The sequence below is a fragment of the Homalodisca vitripennis genome, unplaced genomic scaffold (genome assembly GCF_021130785.1).
Source record: "Homalodisca vitripennis isolate AUS2020 unplaced genomic scaffold, UT_GWSS_2.1 ScUCBcl_3421;HRSCAF=8952, whole genome shotgun sequence".
NCBI lineage: Eukaryota > Metazoa > Arthropoda > Insecta > Hemiptera > Cicadellidae > Homalodisca > Homalodisca vitripennis.
This window is the reverse complement of record NW_025779533.1, coordinates 14,855-37,552: the sequence shown is the minus strand read 5'-3', so window position 1 is coordinate 37,552 and position 22,698 is coordinate 14,855. Positions and strand designations below refer to the sequence as shown.

Here is a 22,698-nt window from a genome sequence, read left to right as displayed (position 1 = left end):
TCAAAATTTGTGAAATAAAAGAACTTCCAAAAAAATTGTGAAGAAGTGGTGTATTGGCTAATCTATATCTATATCTAGGGTGGAAGAATACTTACAATGAATGGCAATGAAGTGTACTGAAATAACTTGGAGAAATGAAAAGGTTTTATACATACTGATTTGATTTAATTTAATTTATATTGTCTCAAAATTATTTTTATGTAACCTGATGCTATCACAGTTCTTTAAAAATCTGTAAATAAAACATATTGTTATTATATAATATCTAAATATTCTTAGAAAAAAACAATTGTCAATCTCTTTTGACCAGTTAAAATTGAAATGATCTATCTATCCTATAAAATAAAAGTGGATCCAATATCCAATTGTTCAGAAGTAGGAAAAAGGCAACTGAATTGAAACTAAAAATACCAATACAAATTATTTTATAGCAGACAATAACACTAATTCACATAGAAGTATAAATGAGACTTTTTAGTTTTTACAACTAAACAATTACTGTTTCACTATACTAAAATTCTAAATAAAAATTGAATAACAAAATATTTAACAATACAATAACATTAACAGAATAACAATTATCAGACCACTTTATTGCAGTGAGCATTGGCATTATACCTTTTCGAGACTGATCGCATCGGATATTAAGGTCTGTGCCATTAATTTATTGCTACCTAAAAAATCACAGCTAGATTATAAACCTACTGAAGATTTTATTAACATATATCCTTATTTAAAATACAAGTCAAATAAAGTAAAAGTACTTAATATTATGTAACAAAAGCTTGAGGAAATCCCTAGATCATATAAATTTGATTTGAATTTAGAAGTACATTTATGTCAATTAAAAGAAAAAGAACTAATCTTGATGGATTGAGAAACCTTAAAAATCTACATATAATGCTTACAACGGTGTTATAAATTTGTTCATCCAATAAAAATTGATTCGTTTTGACATTTATTAAGTGAATACAAAACATAACATTAAGTAATTATGTTAATTTATTTACAACAAAGAACGTTCTGAGGAACGTTCACATAATGAAAGTATCGGAATGTGACAGTTATGACTAAAGGAATGTGAATTTACAACACAAGAGTCATAAGGCACTGACGGTAACTTTGGTCCAAGCCTGGAGAGATGATGAATGGTGTTCAGATCATCACTCCTCACCTGCACCATTCATCTGAAATAAATTAGGACATTTTAGACAAAGTACTATTATAATTAATCTTGTTTAATGATCATACATACCTTTTTGCAATTTCATTAATTTTATATTATCAATTTAAAGTTTCTAGCCTATTACAGGTGTTTGAATTTTTCCTCTACAAAATATTATATACACTAATTACAGCTGATCTTCAGCCTGAAATTACATTTTACTAAAAGTTGTTGAAATATTTAAAACTTACAACACAAATACTTAATAAATAATTATACAGTCTGTAATATTGAAATGTCTTTCCATTACATCATTAGGTATATTGTGCCACATGCTTTATTATATAGTCTGATCATACCCAAGAACTCAATCCACTTTTCGTTAAAAATTGTATCATCAAGATTCATAGATTACCGTTTGCTGGCACTTCATCTTTCAGCTTCAGAATTTAAAAGGAAACATCATCAATCAATAATATAGATACAGCTATGGTTATGAAAACAAATATGATGGATAATATTATAAGAAAACCAACATCAAATAAGAAAATACTCAGAAAATAAAGAAAAAAAACACACATGATTAACCCCTTTAGTGCTGTAGAGCAATGAAAAAGTTTGTCAAAAAAATGCCAGAGATTTCTTTCAATGTACTGCTGAAAAAATGTATACTGTGGTTTGCATATAAAAAGATTATATCAAAATTAAGATGTGTTTTTACGGTAAGTGCTGCTTTTTTGTTATTTATGCAAATTGGAATAAATAACTATAAAGGATAAAAACTTGAAACTTTGCACATATCCACTTTATATTACGGTTAATATAGTGAATACATTTTGAAATAATATAGGCATATACATAGTAATTATACCTATAAAAGTGTAAAAACTTAAAGAAATTTTTAAACATCTTTGTGACAAAATGCAAATCATTTGACTTTACACTAGCAAGCTATGAAAGATAAGTAGTAGAGTGCAAAAGGCCAAATTTTATTTTTTTTAATTGGTAAAACGTATCAAAACGAAACATGTTTTCACGTTTAAAAACCACCCCAAATGGTAGAACTCCTATTAATCTAAGAAGAAACACCGTCAATCTGTTGAAAAACAACGCATGCAGGCAAAACACTAATAACTGTTTAAAACAAATAGCTCTTTACGATAGGTCAGGTGAGGTGTAAACTTCTTCGTCAAACTATTTAATTTTGAATGAGAACTGGTATTAGAAATAATCGATTTATGTTGAATGCGATGTAAATATAAGCTCCAATAAATCAATATATTAAGATTAGATATATTAACGCAGTATTGCAGTACACAAGATTCTACGCCGGTCAGCGCTGTCTCCTGGACTATTGCACTTGACGCTTGAATATTTACTAACTTAGTAAAACTATAAAGAGTACAGTGAAAGCATCACTAGATTTGTGTCTTCAGGTATAAACACTAATTATGCAGTTTTGGAACGTGGTAAACGGACTATGTCCACGTCGTAAAACTGTCGGGGGCATTTCTTACCTACTTTTTAGGGGGCGGACACTAGGCCCACTGTCTGACTCAAGGATATCTTTTGACGAGGAGTTGACAAGATGTCGTATTCGCTTTGCAATACTTTAACGGGTGTTTCTATATCTAAAGAAAATAATAATCGCATGTCTGTCTTTAAGTTCATTAATGCATATCAATTTTATATATTGGTTACTGAACAATACTGAATTTTTTGTACTTTAATAGTTAATAAATAACCCTACTCCATGGGAGTTCGTCGAAGCTGTTTATTATTACGATATCTACGTCATAAAGCAAAGTGTAAATTATTATTTGTTCAGTGGACAATAATCTTTTTAATTAAATGTTTGTCAGTACACGTAAAAAATGGGTTGATAATGTGATACAATTATGCCAGTACATGCAATTATGTCAAGTTTATAAAATAATATATCAATGCCATTACATTATAATATTGATATTGATTAATATAATATCAAGGTCTATTTATAATACTGGAATAAGATTAATTACACAATTATAATATTCAGTTCTTTCAACAACATTAAATTTATAATATTAATTATTGGTTTTTAATTAAATGGAATCTTGAAAATATGCTAATATTATTAATAATAATATACAGTAAATGTATGACAGTTGTACGTGTTTTATTGGTAGTTTATACAAATTTGATAAATGTGTGTTTTGGACCGCTGCCAAAAGCCAATATAGACCAAATAAATATGGGAATTAAAATTAGTTAGATATTTGTATCCCTAAAATTGAGTATTAATATTAAATCTGTGTATATTGTGTTATTGTTAATGCTAGATATGTGTATGATAACGATGCAGTAAATTGTATATCCCCATCCAAAGTTAAACTGTAATTCAACAAAGTTTTAGAAGCACAGATAATCGGAGATAAAAATAAATACCTGTACTCCTTATATTACAGGCTATATACTTCTTCAGTGAGTTGTTACGTGATTTCATATCCACGATTTTGAACTAATTACAGAAAACTAAATACATATTTAAAAAAAGTAGGATTTTAAAAATATGTACCATTAAATTATGAGTGAAAAGCAAAGTAGACAAATTATTTTTTAGTTCAGGAAGCATAAGTGGAATGATATTGTATTACGTGGGGACAGTAAAGTACATTAAAGACCGTTACAGTAAACTCGTTTATAAAAATGAGATAAAGCATTTATACGGAAAACAGCCTAAAGATATTGCATTGTAAACATACGACGTCGTTTAATTGTTGCTATCGTTTCAAAGGATTTTAAGTCGAAAGTATTTGATTAAAACAGTAAAATAAATATCTTTTCGTAGGCATTTTCTGTAAACGCAATTCAGATTTTAAAAACATAACTCACAATGTGTAATATAAAATGTATTCAAAATGTGTAAGGTCAAACAAGATAAAATAAGAATATGTATATAGCTTATCAATACGTTAATTTTCTTTCATACACGATATCAACACGATTCAGAAACAGGCAAAGTTTAAAATTACGATTTGGAGTATTGAAAAATATTGGAAAATTTGCCTCCATTTATACCATTTAATGACGTGGTACAAATTCTATATTTGAATTATTGATTTAAAAGTTATGGTGGTTTTATTTAAAATGTTATTTGTTTTCTTTAACAATAAAAAATAGTTTACCCCCCCCTTTACCCTGTCGCCCTTTTGAAACTGTAAATAGTATAATATTTTAATTTTTACTATTATACTTAAGCAAACTTACAATATGTGTACTGTAGCTGACACCATTAAAAAAATTCAAATGTTTTTATATATAACACAGACAGACAAACGGAAAACTAAGGGTTTTTGGACGTACGTTCGATTTTTTTAAATTTTCATGTTATGAACCAATTTCTGATCACCCATTATGAGATACCCTGTAATGTGAAAATGGGACAACCTGCATTTATTTACAGGATAGGAGTACGCCGCACTATATGTCCCATAACTTTCTTCACAGTTTAAGCAAAGTTTAAGCAAAGTTTCAAATTTATAGCTCATTTTATTCTGATAGTTAGGCTTCATGTATTACTATGATGTCATAATGTACTATGATGATTGTACTCAGTTTGTTTATAAATTTATTTATGTGATTTTCTCATTGTCACCATAGTTATCCACAAGGACATTGTAAGAGTGTTCACTAACACTCAGTCAAATCCCATAGAGTGACATGCACCACTGTAGAAACTCAATGTTGCTTATATAGAAATGAAGCTTAATGCAAAGATTGAAGTCTATAGGCCAGTTCGTTTTCGAGATATCGTGTGTGAACAAACAGACAGACAGACAGACAGAAATAAAATGTTTCTAGCCCCTGGAGTGAAGTTGTGCATGAGCTTTGTCTCCTTTGATAACAATTAATTGTGGACTTTGAGCAACTGATGATACAGTCTGTAAATAGTCAAAGCACTTTCTAGACGACATGTTTAAACTTATTATAATTTATTATTTAATAATTTGTACTATTGGATGACTATGTGAGTCTTATTTATTATCTCTGAATTTTAAAAGAGTTAAATCTGAAAAGTTTGAGAAGTTTTGTACAACGCTTGGTATGTACTTACATTGTGGTTTAATTTATTATCCAATATTAGTGGAAGAAGTATCTAATTAAAAATAAAGATTAACTACATTTTATTGGTGAGTTAAATTTTTTATACCGGATTTCCATAAGACTCTATTTAACTTAAGTAAGAGATGTCATAAAGTATAGTCTTATCTTTGTATTTAATAAAGGTATAAAATTCTAGTAATGCACAATTTTTATTCTAATAAGTAAGACCTGCTTTTTTAAAGTTTGAGGAAAATATCATCTCAGCTTTCAAAATGTGGCTGTGCAAAATGTTAAAACTGTAACAACACACAAAAATAAGAGATTTATTGAAAGAATAATAAGAATGGTAAAATATGGATTACTTTTAAGTAAAAATATTAATTTAGAGTTTATTTCTCCATGAACAAAGCAATAAAGATTTTACTGATTGCAATCTCTCACTTAGAATACACAAATTAAATTACTAACATTGTTTAACTGCTGATTTATAATCAGCTCATTATTACTTTTAATAGCTGAAAGTAGTGCTTGTTGTTTTCAACTTTATTGATTTGTATCTCATTGTAACTATTAATTCTTGTTTACATAGTAATCAATATGGAATTTTTCGACACTGAATTTTTGTGTGTAAACATTTAGGCTGTAATGTATTTATCTCAGTCCATAGTTAACTCTGTGAAAGTTGTCAGGTTTACAAGGAACATGCATGTTGCATGTCGGCCTTTAACAGTATATTTGGTAAATTTGAAGAAGATGTTTTGTATTAAGTTTTAAAAACAAAAATTGTCAGTATAACAGCCATAACCAACAAAATAAACACAAGAAAATTAATAAAGCATATACTTTTAAATTCTTTGAAAATGCATAAAGAACAAACTCTACAAGTCAAAGATTACCGTAAAATGAGTTAATTTAATAAATAAAATAAACGACAATGGGCTATTAACTATGAGCTGTTAAATGAATCAATCAGTAGATAAAATAACATTAATTAACTCGATTAGTTTATTTTAAGTGAGAAATGGTGCTAAGTAAAAGTTTATTATTCTGTTATTATTTTCCATAGCAAAACTAATTTTTCTTTTAAAAGTAACTCGTATTTCAATATTCTTATACTGTAATTTTTTTTTAATATCTTATAAATAAAAATGAATCGCAAAATGTGTTGTGTGCTCGAGAACGGCTGGATTAATTCGGTTAATTCTTTTTGTAAAAATGTCCATTGAAATCCGATGTAGGTTTTTATGAAGAAAAGGTTAAGAAAAGTTACCTGAAATATTTTGGAATTCAGAAATAATTGTAGTTTTTACGTTTTGTAATTCAAATTAAACTGGCACTAAACAGCTGTTGACAGCTATAGTTCGACAAACTTTCTAAAACATCTGTTTACATTTAAATTTTATCAATAATAAGTAAACAGTGCTTGATCGGTAGTGTAATGCAGATAGTAAATAAAACATTAATATATCAATTTTAGTCCAGATTGCGCCAGTGAAGAATTAAAATCATCTAATGCATTAAATACTGTTATAAAACAACTTAATGAACAAAGTTATAAATGTTTTTACAAAAGTTACTTTTCCTTGACATTATATTACATTTTAACAATGGCTTGTGGAAAAACAGAGGAATGAATAATAACATGCCTCAACGATTCATTCTTTCCCTGGCTACAGTTCAAAAAACAAGTGTAACGTAAAACTTTAATAATGATTATTTTGGAATGTTGCATAACCTTAATAAGGATTTCCACCTTATACCGAAAGTACATAAGAAGTAGGTAGGAATTCCCCCTAGGCCGTAATAGGCTTTACAGTCCTACTTATGTGTGTATTTTCTTCATCACGATAAGGCAAACTCAACTATGTCAACACGATTTTGACCAAAATAGATTTCCGAGAACTAGTTAATCGAACGTATATAGTTTGATCAGGTCAATATGGCAAGCTAAACTGTGACATAGTAGGTAAGTGAATTTAAATGGTCTTAAATAGGCACTTTTTAACCGAAGTAGGCATCTCGGTCCTACGTAAGTATATATATTTTTTCTTCGTCAGAACAAGGCAAACTCTACTATGGTACTGGAAATATCTTAGACCTGAAATATATGACAAGGACTGGAAATATACGCTTTTTGACCGAAGTAAGTTTCCAAGACCTGTGTGATCCAAGATTTGTGTTTTCTTTCTCGGGATGACAAGGCAGATGTGACGTTATGTATATAATTAATTCGAACCAGAAATGCTCCACACATGCTAAACATGATATAATAATTAAGTTAAATTCTGATACTATTTACCATGAACTTAAATAATATCTACCTGATGTATGCCTACTTACGTTTTAAAAATATTATAGGACTCCCGTCATATAACATCATAATTGCTTTTACTAAGTAATATAACTACGTAAGATAGGATGATATTTTGAAAAGTCTTACTTTTTTAGATCTGATAAATCATATGGTGAAGTTTGATACAGTAATTCATGGATATTTCTAATCAGTTACAAGTTTTGGCCAACTTTGGATACTTAATGCTTAAAACTGTTAAAAAAATATAAATTGTCGCAAAAATTAGTAAAAGCTTTGTATCTACAATTTGGTTCTTCTCCTATAGAATGGTAGGATAAAATATAATCACATTACATAGATTCCTACCAGGCATTAAACAGTGATTTTTGATCATGACGACACTGATTTGAGTAAAACAAGTAATAGCCATTAAAACCACTTGTGTGGAGAGATAGTACATTTTGCCAAAGATTATGAATTACATTCTCTAAACAAAATACACAAGTATCTTAATACACATGAAACTCATTCCACTTGTCATGAACCACATTTGTTGTAGTTAGTTAGCTCCTTACACTGTTAAAGATCTTTACATGGCAATCTAAGCATTTTAATATTGTTTGCAGGTTATCAATATCCATATCATTTTACTTGTTTTTTGAGTAATACACTTTCAATACCATATAAAATATATAGGAAAGTCAATTTAGAGTTCAATGGCTTATATAAGGAATTTCATTGCCTTCACTTTTGGTAACCTAGAATAGATGGAAGCATACAGTTACACACTATACAAAAGAACGTCATTACAAGCTAAGTGTTAATTAATGAAGCATATCACCAGTCATCCACAATGGTTTAGTTAAGTTCGAATTAAAGTCAATGTAAGCTCTAATAATCAGTACAGGAAGATCTGTATGGCACTATTACTCTTCATAGAATAAATAATATTAAAACGAATTGCCACTTTTCTGCCCACCCTGCCATATCTCCCAGTGTACATTGCTCTAGGATAAAGGCATACCGAGTGTTGCCCAGTTGAGCAGCTGTCACCCTGTCTTGCCTTATCCCCCAGTGTACATTGCTCTAGGATACAGGCATACCGAGTGTTGCCCAGTTGAGTAGCTGTCACCATGTCTCGCCTTATCTCCCAGTGTACATTGCTCTAGGATACAGGCATACCGGCTATTGCCCAGTTGAGCAGCTGTCACCCTGTCTCGCCATATCTCCCAGTGTACATTGCTCTAGGATACAGGCATACCAAGTGTTGCCCAGTTGAGCAGCTGTCACCCTGTCTCGCCATATTTCCCAGTGTACATTGCTCTAGGATACAGGCATACCAAGTGTTGCCCAGTTGAGCAGCTGTCACCCTGTCTCGCCATATCTCCCAGTGTACATTGCTCTAGGATACAGGCATACCAAGTGTTGCCCAGTTGAGCAGCTGTCACCCTGTCTCGCCATATTTCCCAGTGTACATTGCTCTAGGATACAGGCATACCAAGTGTTGCCCAGTTGAGCAGCTGTCACCCTGTCTCGCCATATCTCCCAGTGTACATTGCTCTAGGATACAGGCATACCGGGTATTGCCCAGTTGAGCAGCTGTCACCCTGTCTCGCCATATCTCCCAGTGTACATTGCTCTAGGATACAGGCATACCAAGTGTTTGCCCAGTTGAGCAGCTACCACTCTGTAATGGGAGGGGGAGGTGAGTCAATCCCTGGGACAGACATAACACATTATGAATAATCGTAGTTACAGAGGTTATAGTAGGTCAATGTAAATAAATTAATTTACAAGATTTCTTATATGTATTTATTCATTGTTTTTTTTTAATACAAATTACATTGTAAATTCTATATGCTAAAGCTCCACAGCAAAGCAAATCCTTATAAATAAGAATATATAATTGTAAATTTTTCTAGAATACAATTATCTCTACTTTGCCAAATATATAAAATATGAATAACATACATAAAATTAAATTATTTTTAGATAATAATGAATATAATAAAAATACAATGAATACAAAACCAGGAAGTAGGTGTTTTCTGGTATGTATGCATTTAATTTCAGAATGTCGCATGGCATCACCATCAAATTTGGAAAACACTTCCCAGTTCATTAATATATTTTTATTTCTTATTATAATAAATACAAATAATAAAGAAACTAGTTTTAATAAGTCCTATTTCAAAGGACTGTAAAGAACTATGTAATGCAACACAAACAAATTATGAACTTACTCTAAAATTAATAGTACAAGAGGTGTTAGAAATCAACTGAAGATTAAGAAATATTTCCTGGTCTGCAGGAAATCAGCTGTTTTCCGAACATTAAACTGGTGGGAAGTAGATGCTATCAGTACAGAATAATGAAAGATATTTTTCAGTCCTCCAGGCGGCAATTAATAAAGGTAAAGCAAAGTAACAACGTGGCTTTTAAAATGAGTCCTATTCTAATGTTTTTTAATTGTGTAAACTAAATGTACAAACAAAAGTTTCTAATTGCTATGGCAATGATATTGATATGTAATCCCACAATAATAAGTAATCTGCTGTTTTGATAAAAAAAATTGCTATTGGATTAATTTATGTAATTTAAATTTTTTGTTTAAATGCCTTTAAAACAAAAATTAAAAATTGGTTGATTAGTCAAGCATTTTATAGTCTAACTGAATTTGAAAATGGGAATTTCTCTTCTGTAAAATTTGAATCCAAGATGTTATGTAAAAATGTGTTTCTTACTTGAATGTTTATATTTATTTGTGTGTTTAATTTATTTATATGTTTTTAACTTATTATACGTATTGTTACACATTTTTAATGAAGATTTACAATATCTTATTCACTTTTGTTGACTATAAATTTACTTTATTTAACCCATTTGATTTGACAAGTAACTTTTAACCCTTAAAGCGCCGTAAGCGCATATGCGCGCGAGGATCGACTTTGCTCTGAACGCCGTAAGCGCGTAGACACGCAATATACTTGTTTTTACTATTTTGCACTGTTAGTTCAGAGTTTGTCCGCTAGACTGTGAGGGGTGTATGTTACAGTAGTGTAGCGGGGCTGTGCCACATCACGTGACAATCGTTTTGTTTAACGATCGATACTGAACCGGTTTTTGTTGAACAGCTGGCAGTTTGGTAGTATTGCTCAACGCCGCAAGCGCATATATGCGTACGTCACTGCCTCGCCGCGCGCCGGGCAGCTCTTGTGTTCTTCTTCATATCCTGTTGAAGCAGTGCGAATAGTTGATCGGTAAACTACTGTGTAGTTTTATGTGTTATATGATCATCTTTTTATGAAAGTTATATATTTATAAACTTTTGAAATAAACAGTTTCTTGAATGGCGATAAAAGTCTTTTTTCCTCGTAGAAATATTTTTACTCCTTATATTTATAATTATGTATTTTAGCTCTTGTTCAGAAATTCTACATTTATGTTTATTTTATTTATTTAGGCTTGTTTTTACTCCAATAAGTGTTACAATATTTTATTTACTTCTATAAACATCTGAAAACCATTTTGTAATTATTATAAAAATAACACCCGTTAGAGGACTAAGAATTTGGAAAAATATTTGGTTTTCAAATTTTTTGCATGTAAATTTAATTTTTTATTATAACTTTGTATTAAATATGTAATATACTTATTTTCTAGTTCTATTCTAGTACAGATAAGCACGCAATGTCATCATTGATATACATAATAATAAAAGGAAACAGTAAGCATTGGGTAAAATTTATAAAGGAGCTGGAACGCTACATAGTAAATCATGTGTATTTTGGGCAATAAATATGATAAAAGATATTTTTTGCAGTTTCTGTTTTATTTTGTTTACCTAAAAAAAGAAATTTAAAATTAGCGTTGAGAAAATATAATTTTAATTTTTTATAATAAATGAGCGCTACCAGAGTTTAACTGAAACTGTTTGGCGCTTTAAGGGTTAATAGGCTACCTAAGATTAAGGCTACACTAAGGCTAAGTGTAAGTTTAACTATGTCTATTGCAACCACTGTTGATTAATGACAATAAACGTATTTCATTTCATTTTAATAAATAACAATAAATTTATTAATTTGACATTGATGACCTAGCTTACTTACAATTAAAATGCAACAATGGTCAATAGGTTAATGTAATATGATTAATGTTCATCTTTTTTATATATTTTTAAAAATTATGATTAATTATATCAAAATATAAGTATTGTTAACAAAAAAATAGCATAGTGTCATCTATATTTTATTAGTTCTGTGTTTAACTTTTAGGGTGCCGTGCCTATTATGATGGCAAAAAATGCGCATAAAGTGCCAATGTCACAAATTTTGACAATTCATTATTTAATAAACTTTTTTTCAGTTCAACATATTAAAATTTAGTCCAAATATAAAGATTTATAAAAAAAAACATAAAAAATTTGTTTTTACAACATTCATTGTTAACATGTATAATTTATACTACACATAATTATTATAAAATTAAAATATATATAAAATTAATTACTTAGGTATTTTAAAATAACACTTTACTCCATAACTTGATATCAAAGTTTACTTCTTGCAGCAATACAATTTTATGTTTCGTTCAAATTTGTCTTTTTTGACAAGTGGAATATTAGTAATATTCTTCCCTATATTGCTGAAAAACATAAAAAACTAATAGTTATTATGTGTGTGATAGTTATTGAACAGTAAATTATTTAGCAAAAACGTGTAAGTAGACACAAAATGCTCAGGTACTTAATGCCTATTACTTTGGTACATAGCTCACCACTCAAAGGGTTATTATTCTTCAATTTTTGTATTCATGTTTATCAGTTGCATTATCAGATCTGGCCTTAAACTTTGCTGATCCGTTTTTTAACCTTTAATAAGGGATGTTTCATATAAGGTCTCTAACTAATTGTGAGAGAAATTATATTATAGGATAATGAACTAAACAGTATCTCCACAAACTTTTAATTACATAAGTTGTAAGAATAGCAGATTTTCAGAAACAAATAATTACTATTTACAAAACGTATGTATAAACCAGAACTAGGGTAGTTATCTGTTTATCTACAGTGGAAAAATACATACAATTTTGGATTGAAATAATATAATTACATATAATAATATAACATTTATTTGAAATATCCTTAAGTAAATAAGGTAGTGTCTTAACAATTAAGTTTTGTTTTAACCAGTGTTTTTGCTTAAAAAGATATTTTAAATAATTTTTAACATTATATAATTATGCTTACTTTTGAGAATCTCCACCAAATCCCCAGACATGGATTTTGGCACAAATTATAATTAAAAATTAATTAATATAATTCTCCAACTGTTCTGTTTGCGAAGAAACCATTTGGTTCACTGGTTTACAATAATCCGTTCTCAAAAATAGATTTGAGAGTTTAAAAACACCTCATACAAAGCATTTTTAATCATGTTTGCCACCTGGATTAATGCTTAACTATAAATAAACAAGACTATATACCTTTAATGTTGTTAATCCAACTTTTTAAAATTGACTTTTTAACTAGTTTCAGAAACGCTGTTCGGTGTATAGCCGGGATTACTTGCGATGCATGGCCGCAATCATAATCGAACAGTCTGTTCTTGTATATGGTCAGCCTTACAGCATAATAATGATATTTTTGTCTATCTTCATTATGTTGAATGTCTCTCTGTATGTATTTATATAACCAGTAATTTATATAACCACAATATTTTTATAACCAGTAATGATGCTTTCAAAGACAAATTGAAATCATCAATTATTTACTTGCATTATCTATACGACTATTAGTTATCAGTAGAGTACAGTACACAATAGCTGTGGAGATATGTGGATAGTCCGACTCGCTGCTATCGTGATGTTCTGCCCTACACATCAGAAAACCTCAGTCAAATTCTGTTTATACAATTTGGTAGCAGTTGAATTCCCATTTTGGTACAAGGGCTGTCAGAAAGTAACTTCTTGTTTTGGAACTAAAAGAATTACATTAAACAGACACTTCTAAGTATTCTATCCACATAGCCTACATTCAAATTGCTCATTCATGCTTATTAACCTATATTGATATATGTATATATCCGTCCCTATATTGATATATATATATATATATATATATATATATATATATATATATATATATATATATATTTTTACTGGTGAATTCCAATTGGTTTGGAATATTTTGCATCAAAAGACAACATTTTGTAAATGTACAGGAAGTGAAGTAGAAACAGAACAATCTACAACAATGTATGTTACTTTCTGAATAACCTTTCTTAATTCTAAGTAAATAATATTATTTTAACATTTCTTTGTAAAAATTCAAACATATTATATTTCACACAGGAATTTATAACTATCATTCACATAGATAATATAAGGAAGCCAATTATAGTGAAATTTGTTTATTTAGAGACTAGAATTACTTGCATTACTTTATACCTTGATTGTATACACTAATTTAATCATTTTTTATTTCAAATTTGTAGTATAAAATCTAAAAATTTAAATTTGATATGATCTTAATATTTTAAAATATGGTAATACTTTTTACATTTGTGATAATCTAATCTGTGATTTTTAATATATTGGAACTACTTGACTAATTTTGCAGTAAAAAACAAAGTACTACTAACTTGTTATATTTTTTTGTTATGAAATACAGTTTGTTTGTTATAAGTCAATATGAGTGTTTAATCAAGTGGCATAAACTGTTTCTCAATCAATGTGATCACACCCGTTTTAGATTTATTATAGTGCACAAATAAATACATGTAATGTTATGTAAACACTCTGGAATGCTAACTTTTTATGATATAATTTTTTTTACTGATAATTACAGTATCACTTGCCAATCAAATAATTTTGTGCAATTATTGCGTTATTAAACATTCTCTAGCCCTGTAAATAATAGGTTTATCCGTTTTAAATGTGTTTTGTGTTTATTTAATGTGAATATATGACGGAGGTAATAAATTTAATTACTATTTATAAATTATTGAGTTTGGGTAAGTAGTGTTCCATAGACCAATATTTAGCTAATAAATACATGTTTTTATAGAAAATCATTGTTAAAATTAAAATATTGTTCACTTGTATTCAGTGTTGTGTTATTTATATTGTTATTATTGTCACATATTACTTATATATACAGTAATATATGCTTTATTGCTTCATGCTCTCAAGTTACAAAAAGTGATAAATATTTTTGATTTATTTTTTGAGCAATCTTATTCAGGTTAAACCTCTTTCTGGTAACTGAAAGTTATCCACCTAATGAAGAATGCCTCATTCTGGTAATCAATGGCAACCTGACTGGCAAACATGCGCTCATTGTTGTATTTTATAAGCTATTGTTAGCCAAATTCCTCTCTTTTTGTTCTTATTCACAATATGACGCTAACAACCTTTAAAATTAAACTTTTTTTATGTCACGCCAGCTTGACATAAAATATTTTTTGCCTTAACTCATGGGCATATGAGGCCAGTGTCATAAGATCTAAGTTTTCTGATTCAAACTGCATTGGAACATTGCTCACACAATGAAATATTAATTTGTCTTGAAATGTTTCAACTTAGCTGTGGAAAGCCACTTTCAGTCAACAGACATTGAAATGAAACACAACGAGGATAAAATATTTAAAGAAATTAATTGTGAGAGCAAGTTTCAATGTGGTGTTCACTGAAAAACGTAGACGTTAGTTATACTGTGTTTGGTTGTGTATTTACTGACATATTGTATTATCATTTAAATTTATATATTCATTTTTTAATACCAAAGCGCCTGTGATGCTAAATTATATGATTGCAATGTAGTTATATTATTGTTACAAAGTCAATTATTAAACATACCTAAACATCCATTTTTCAGTTTTATGTGCATTATTATATCACATTTTATTTGTAATTTTAGTATGTTTTGTAGATAGATGCAATAGGTTATGTTTTTTGGGAACTATATAAAATTTACTATTTAAAAGACTATTTAAGACTTTTATCTTTTGACAATAAATACATTTTTTAAAGTATTAACTACCAATGTTTGTAATTTTTAAATAACTTTCTAAACAAACATTACGCATATATATGTATAAATGATTTTATAAAATAATTATATCCAACATAACAAATTTTATATTTATGTATGAAAACTTTATATAAAATACCCTTGCACAGCGCTAAAAAATGATTTTCCAAATAAGAATTGAAATAATTGCCAGAAGGAGTGTCAAGTATTATTGACAGTTTTCAACTAAACATTTTGTTTTTCAACATATCACATAAAATCACTGTTTTTGTATATTCTACAACTAGACCAAATATGGAACTTTGGAATGTGTTATATATTTTGTATTTATACTAAAAGCAAATATAACAATGTACCTTCATTACTACAATTTATGGGAAAAAATAGATAGACTATACAAAGTTGTAATAAATATTTCAAAAAATATAAATTTTCAAAAAATTACCTAAAATTTAAGGAATTTATAACTTCTACTTTTAAGGTTAAAAACCGATACATAAAAATCCAATGAAATAAATAAAGATTATTAATTATTTTTGCTTTAAAATTACATAAACTATTTATTCAATAGGTTGTGCTTCTTTTCTGGAAAAGACTTCAAATGCAAACATTTATAAATATTTAAAACAATTCCGTTACAGTGCTCATTTCAATGTCATTATAATTGGCTCCTATATATATGAACAATTGGCTCAAAATAAAAATTTCACTTTAATATAAATTGAAGATATAATAAATTACTTACTCTTTCACCAGTTAAGCCTGATTATACCTTCTGAGATCCGCCACAAACAAATTGATATTTCATGGGGTTTAAGTACATAAAAACCTTCCTCTTGTGTATTTGCAAGCTTAAAAACAGTCTTTTATTATTTCTTAAACATTATTTTTAGCATTATTTATTTTGTTATGTGTATATACTCTTAATGTAGGTAACTTCTGCACGTATTATAATTAGAAAAAGTTATATGAAGTAAAAAAAGGATTAAGTAATATAAATTTTATTATGTTCTTACATAACATATTTCTTTAAAAATACACATAAACAAAATAAAGTTAAACTTTTGTAAAATATCATGGAATTCTAGAGCTGGACTAAAAAATTAACTTACTAGAGTTATTTACAAATGAAGATAAAAAGGTGTTTGTATTAACCCTAGAAGTGGCAGGTGCCGGATATACGGCGCGGTCGGCTGTCGTGTAAATGGCAGCGCCGGAATTCCGGCCGAAGTATGTTGCGTCGCATTACGTTATTTTTGAAGGAGTAAATATAATCTGATAGTGATAAAAATTATATATTCGGAAAGATGAAGAATCATACTTTACAATGATAACGTATTTTTATTAGGTTTTATACTATTTATAGATATCCTCTATGGATATATAAAAACAGTTGTGCAGCAGACATCTGGCCCGCCCGCACAACACTTGTTTACTTTCTTGTGTTGTTCCAAGTCCATAGTTTGGAGTTTATTTCAGCTAGTTATTTTATTACTTATGAGCTAAATAATAGTATACTACACATATTTTTGTAAATAATTTGTGATAAAATGAGTGAAATCTATAGAGATAGATCAAGTGACTTGAGAGAACCGCTATTCAAATTGCTTGAGGAGATGAATTCTACACTTATATATATTGTAAATATAGGTATGTAACATCAATGCGTTTTATATTTATTTTTTAGTTGATTTATAATCAAAATGGTTTTAGGGTATTGAATACATTATATGTCAACATGTATATATCGGCTTTATGTCTTACCCCTGTGCATAAAAAATAAGTGCTTTGGTAAATGTCCGTAAAAAAACACAAAAAGTGTAAATATGGATTTTAAAAGTCATATAAAATATATATTTTCTGATATCACCAATAAATTCTAGATAAAATGTATATATTGGAATTGTTTTTTATACGCTTGAAGTCAAGTACAAAACGGAATCCGAGGATAAAACTTACTTTACTTTTTTAAATCTTTTTGCCGCATCAAAAATGTATGACAAGAAAAATATTTGTTTTTCTGTGGAGTTCTTTTATAAAAAAATTATGTACAATATGTTAAGTTTGGAGCATTAGTTGAGGTAGTAATATATATTAGAAAAATACAGAACAGTTGGCCTAAAACACCGTGCCACTACAGAGAATTCACAATGCCACCTCTAGGGTTAAGTAATTGCTACAATTTCTGTATTTTATAAAAAATAATTATATTTAATTTATTAGTCACTTACAAAATGTTCATTTTCTACTAATTTGGAAATATCTAGATGCTAGAGTTTATTGCAACAGTAATATATGTATCTCAACAGAAGTGTGGAACAGTAGAAGTAATAATACAAAATAATTTCACATACTCCCACATTATGAAATATTTATAAAAATCACTTCTTATAACTGTAAGTAAAGAAATAAAAATAAAGTGTAGTTTTACAAGACCATCAATTAATCATAATTTGTATTCATATTACGCACATACACATGCAATAGACAGACGTTACCAAGGTTCATTGTTCATGATGTTTCCAAAATGACAGACTCTTCTTTAATCTCCAGATGATGTAAACAGTTTAACACATCCAACACAAAAGCTGAGGATAGAAAAACAATGTCTTCTTTTTTACAATACATCTTTATATGTATAATAATATATACGATCAATATATATATACATATACTGGCATTCATTAAATTTGTATGAAAGGCAATAGCCTAATTTAATTTCAATAAACATTGAATCACAAAGAGCACTTGCTCTGCTGGGAGTCAAACCCAGATCTCTCACTTGCGGGATGAGTGAACAACCAAATGAGAGATCTGGGTTTGAGTCCCGACTGAGCAAGTATTTTTTTGTAATTCAATGTTTATTGAAATTAATTAGGCTATTACCATTTACACAAATTTAATGGATGTAAATAAAAGTTGTTTTAGAAGTTTTTGGTCTTCCTTTCATATGTTAATTTGGTTATTTAAACGCATATGTGACAGAAACGGCCAAATATAAAATAATTGAATCGTAAAAAGTAAGGGCTCTGTAGTGTAGTGCTAGCGCATTCACCAGGCAAGTGAGAGATCCAGATTCGAGTCTCGGTGGAGCAAGTACTTTTTTTATTTTGTGATGTATGTAAATATATATATGGAGTAGGTATTAGAAGTTTCTGCACCAAACACGCCAGTTAGTTTATGTTTTCAGGTCATTCATGCTTAAGAAAAATATAGATATAGACTAACCCTGATGTGGAGGAAAGCCCATGTGGCAGCAACACCTAAGAGGAAGGACAGCAGCTGAGGACCATACGGAACACTGATACCTCTTCTCCTCTTCATCATCATCTGTATGAAGCTGATCTTCTGGTCCGAATAGGGTGGATATCGGCTCCTACAAGCATTGATCGTTACTAAATCTTTTTTGGTGTAAATGCAACATTAAGAGTTCTGTGGAGCTATTAATTAAAATTGTATTTCTTCTACTTTCATTTGATTCTCAGATATAACCTCATATCCAAAAACCATTTTAATACTAGCTAATTCTGCAACAAAATGGAGTTTTAAAACCTTTTAGACTTTTACTTACTATAATTGGGACAAACATTGCCTAGGTTTCTTGCTGGTAGTAGTAACTATGTAGTTAGTTAAACAAGGAATTTTCCTTTAACCTGAAATCTAGAATGATCTTTGACAATCTAAAACCCTTATACAATGTTTAATATTAACTTTAATATTTATATACTGAAATTCAATAATAACACAAAGACATAATGAGAAAAACGGAAGAAGGGGTTAGAGGGACGGTATAGTGACGTGGTTTAGGGTTATCATTACAATCACAGTACAGTATATAGGTACAGAGTAGTAAATGGAGCATAATAAACAAATACATTGTTTATGTACATTACCAACTAAATGATGAGTTTTAAGGAAGCTTACATTTATCCTTTCCCTATTCTCATGATAGGTTATTTTTAATTTCAACATAATACCCTCCTAATTTCCAAATTGTTGACTAAGAGTTTTAAATTTGATAAAAATTTGGAGATTTCAACTGAAACAATATTTTTTAGCCTGATAATAGAAATCTGTACTTGCTTTTGATACAGATACAGATACCAAATGAATCAGATACAATAACAGCATATTATAGATCACCCTTTATTTATGTTAAAATTTGAAAGCTGTCATTACTTTTTTGACCCTAATGATCTCTATTGTTATTGTTAATCTACATTAACACATCACCAGCATAAACGTTCTTACAACACAAGACGTATAAATAACATTGCAATAATTTTCATGATGCAAATGAAAGCTCAAGATGTCAGTAATTATTTTGAAAGTTTTCCAATATTTCTGTAGAACATCCTTAGAAACTATTGAGAAGTTCAGACCTTTAAAAAAATAATTTTAAATTGTCTCATGTCATACATATATTTCTACATTGTTTAACTTTTATTATGTAATAGTTTATATGTTATTCATAATTTTGTCAATATTTATTTATTCCCAGTTTTAGTACTTGTATATTATTTATTGTTACTCGTCTGTAATAACTTACGAGGCAAGAGACTCCAGGAGTGGATTGAAGTTTTTGATGAGAGCACTGCGCTGGTGGGTGAATGTGTCGAAGCTGTACTTGCCATGGTAGCAGCCCATCCCACTGTGGCCCACCCCTCCGAATGGCAGACTTTCAAACTGAACAAAATTTATATGTCGTAAACCTCTATGGAGAGACATATAAGGGAAAAAGGAACTATTGCCAATCTGGTATTGCTAATCTGGTACAGGAAAGCAATATCAAGAAATAATTCACTTTATTAGCATTTGAATAGACCTTTTGATTCAAATTAGTGTGTGAATCAGTAGTAATTCAATCATAAACATTATTATTAAATATCTAATATAACATTTTATTACATTATAAAAACAAGAAACAACTTTATTTAGCTATGAAAAAGAAGCTATTGAACAAACACTTTTTTGATAATTTTTATTCAACTTCCTTTTATTCTTGTCCTGAAATTCATATTTTGACAATATAAGCCTTTTTAAAGAGATTTGCTTTTGTTATTCAGCATTCCGTGATTATGTAAAGTTAAAGTCAAAATTTCAAAAACATACATTTACAATTTTAATAGTAATAATTTTACTCTAAATTAACACTTGCTAGCAATGCAATGATATCTTCCACAAAAAAAATTAGGGTTAACACATTCACTGCTAATGTCTCCAAACAGAGAATTTAAAAAACATAAATTTACAATGTTAATAGTAATAATTACGTAACACTTATAGAAGTTGTACATATTATATATATATATATATATATATATATATATATATATATAAATATATATAATATATATTAAACAAATTATGAAATAAAAAAAATTAAAAAACTAATTAATAAATTATTATTAAAAAAACTATTAAATTTACAATGTTAATAGTAACAACTACGCAACACTTATAGAAGTTGTATATATATAAAACCGGTTGTCTGTAAAGTCGGTTTACTGATGATAGCTGAACGTGATAACGTCATAAGAAAATACTGATGGAATGGTTGCATGTTTCAAAAGAAAATTTAAATTTATTTGTGTGATAGATATTTGTATGGATATAGAGAAGGAGGTAAATTTAAATCACAATAGAATTGATCAAATTACATTTATTTGTATGCATAAATACAATTGTCAAATTTTTTCTACAATGTACATAGTTTTTACAAGTATGAATGTGCGTTGAGCAATTGTTTTACAACTTTTAAACATGTGTGATATTTAACTTCTTACAATTTGTGTTATTTTGTTGAGAATAGAACGATGATAAGAAAAGTTACTTAATTATTTTTGTAAATTTAATTGTGATTTTTTGTTAAAAAAAGTAATAATTTTGAATAATTTATTATAAGAATAAACTGTGATTAAATTATTGTTCATAAATCTTAAATTTAAAATTTGGAATCATCATTAAAAATTTTTGTAACTCTAACTTTTAAAAAGCCTGCCTAAATGTGTTTGATATAGGAGAAAATTGTTCCCTTTGATGGCTGGCTGGTCCAACTTGTCATTTCAGACATGTTGTTATGATATGTGGAAGATTTATCCCTTCGCGCGCTGTTGACAAATATAACCGCCAATTTTTACGCTGTTGACAAATATATTTGCTTTTAAACATTGAGTTTATTATTGGGAGTAAGTAGTTCCCAGTTTTACTGGTGGAGTGCAGCAGCTGCTGGAGCATAAATCCCTCAATAGAAAAACACAGTAATAGTTGTCCCAGCCTCCCGGTTGTTCTCCAAGCTGCAAAATGGCGGCGCACTACCCATGCCACTGCCTGTTTTGCCAGACACTAGCGCTACTGACAAACTAACTCGCCGGTTTAGTTTGTTCACGGACCGCGGGTAGAACTGTTGTGCGTACGATGTACGATTGGATGGTAGACAAGAAGAGAAAAGGGGACGGGAGGATGTATTGTGTGTACATGCAACGGTTTACACAAGGAGACCATTTACGTGTGCGAGACATGCACCGCCTGGTCGAACCTGCACCCGGATCTCATCGTGAAATAGTTCTGTTAACTTATTGTTATAGTTTTGTCAATTATAGCATAACCTACAATCGCTGCACTAGCGGACTGATGCTATTTATTTTAATGACGAAAGCACGAATATTCAACAATATATCACTAAACATATTTAATATCGAAAGAATAATTGCCTTTATCACTGCAATTATCGTTGCTATAAAAAATTAACACCACATTCACTTTTCACTGCACTTTATGCTTGACGAAAACATGTAAATGTATTATTGTATAGCAGCTGTCCACGCAGACGCATCGCTCACTCAAGTAGGAGAGAGACAGAGGTTCTGCACTCTTGCTTGCACTTCAAGCCTTAAATGGAACGCCTCAGAGCGAGGTAACGCAGCATGATGTCATGTTTTTTGGTGCTTGCAGTCGGCTCCATCGAATTATTAGACGTTGTCACGTCAAAAAAAAAAACAACTTACTCTAAACTAACACTAGCTAGCAATGCAATGATATCTTCTACTAAAAAAAACTAATGTTAACACATTCACTGCTAACGTCTCCAATCAGAGACATGCTGAACTCATTCCGGGTGCT

General features: G+C 29.3%; 1 pseudogene; it reads right to left on the bottom strand.

Moving 5' to 3' along the window:
• Window positions 1-408: 408 nt before the first annotated feature.
• The window catches only part of LOC124372520, a 36,186-nt pseudogene continuing 13,896 nt past the window's right edge, over window positions 409-22,698 (bottom strand).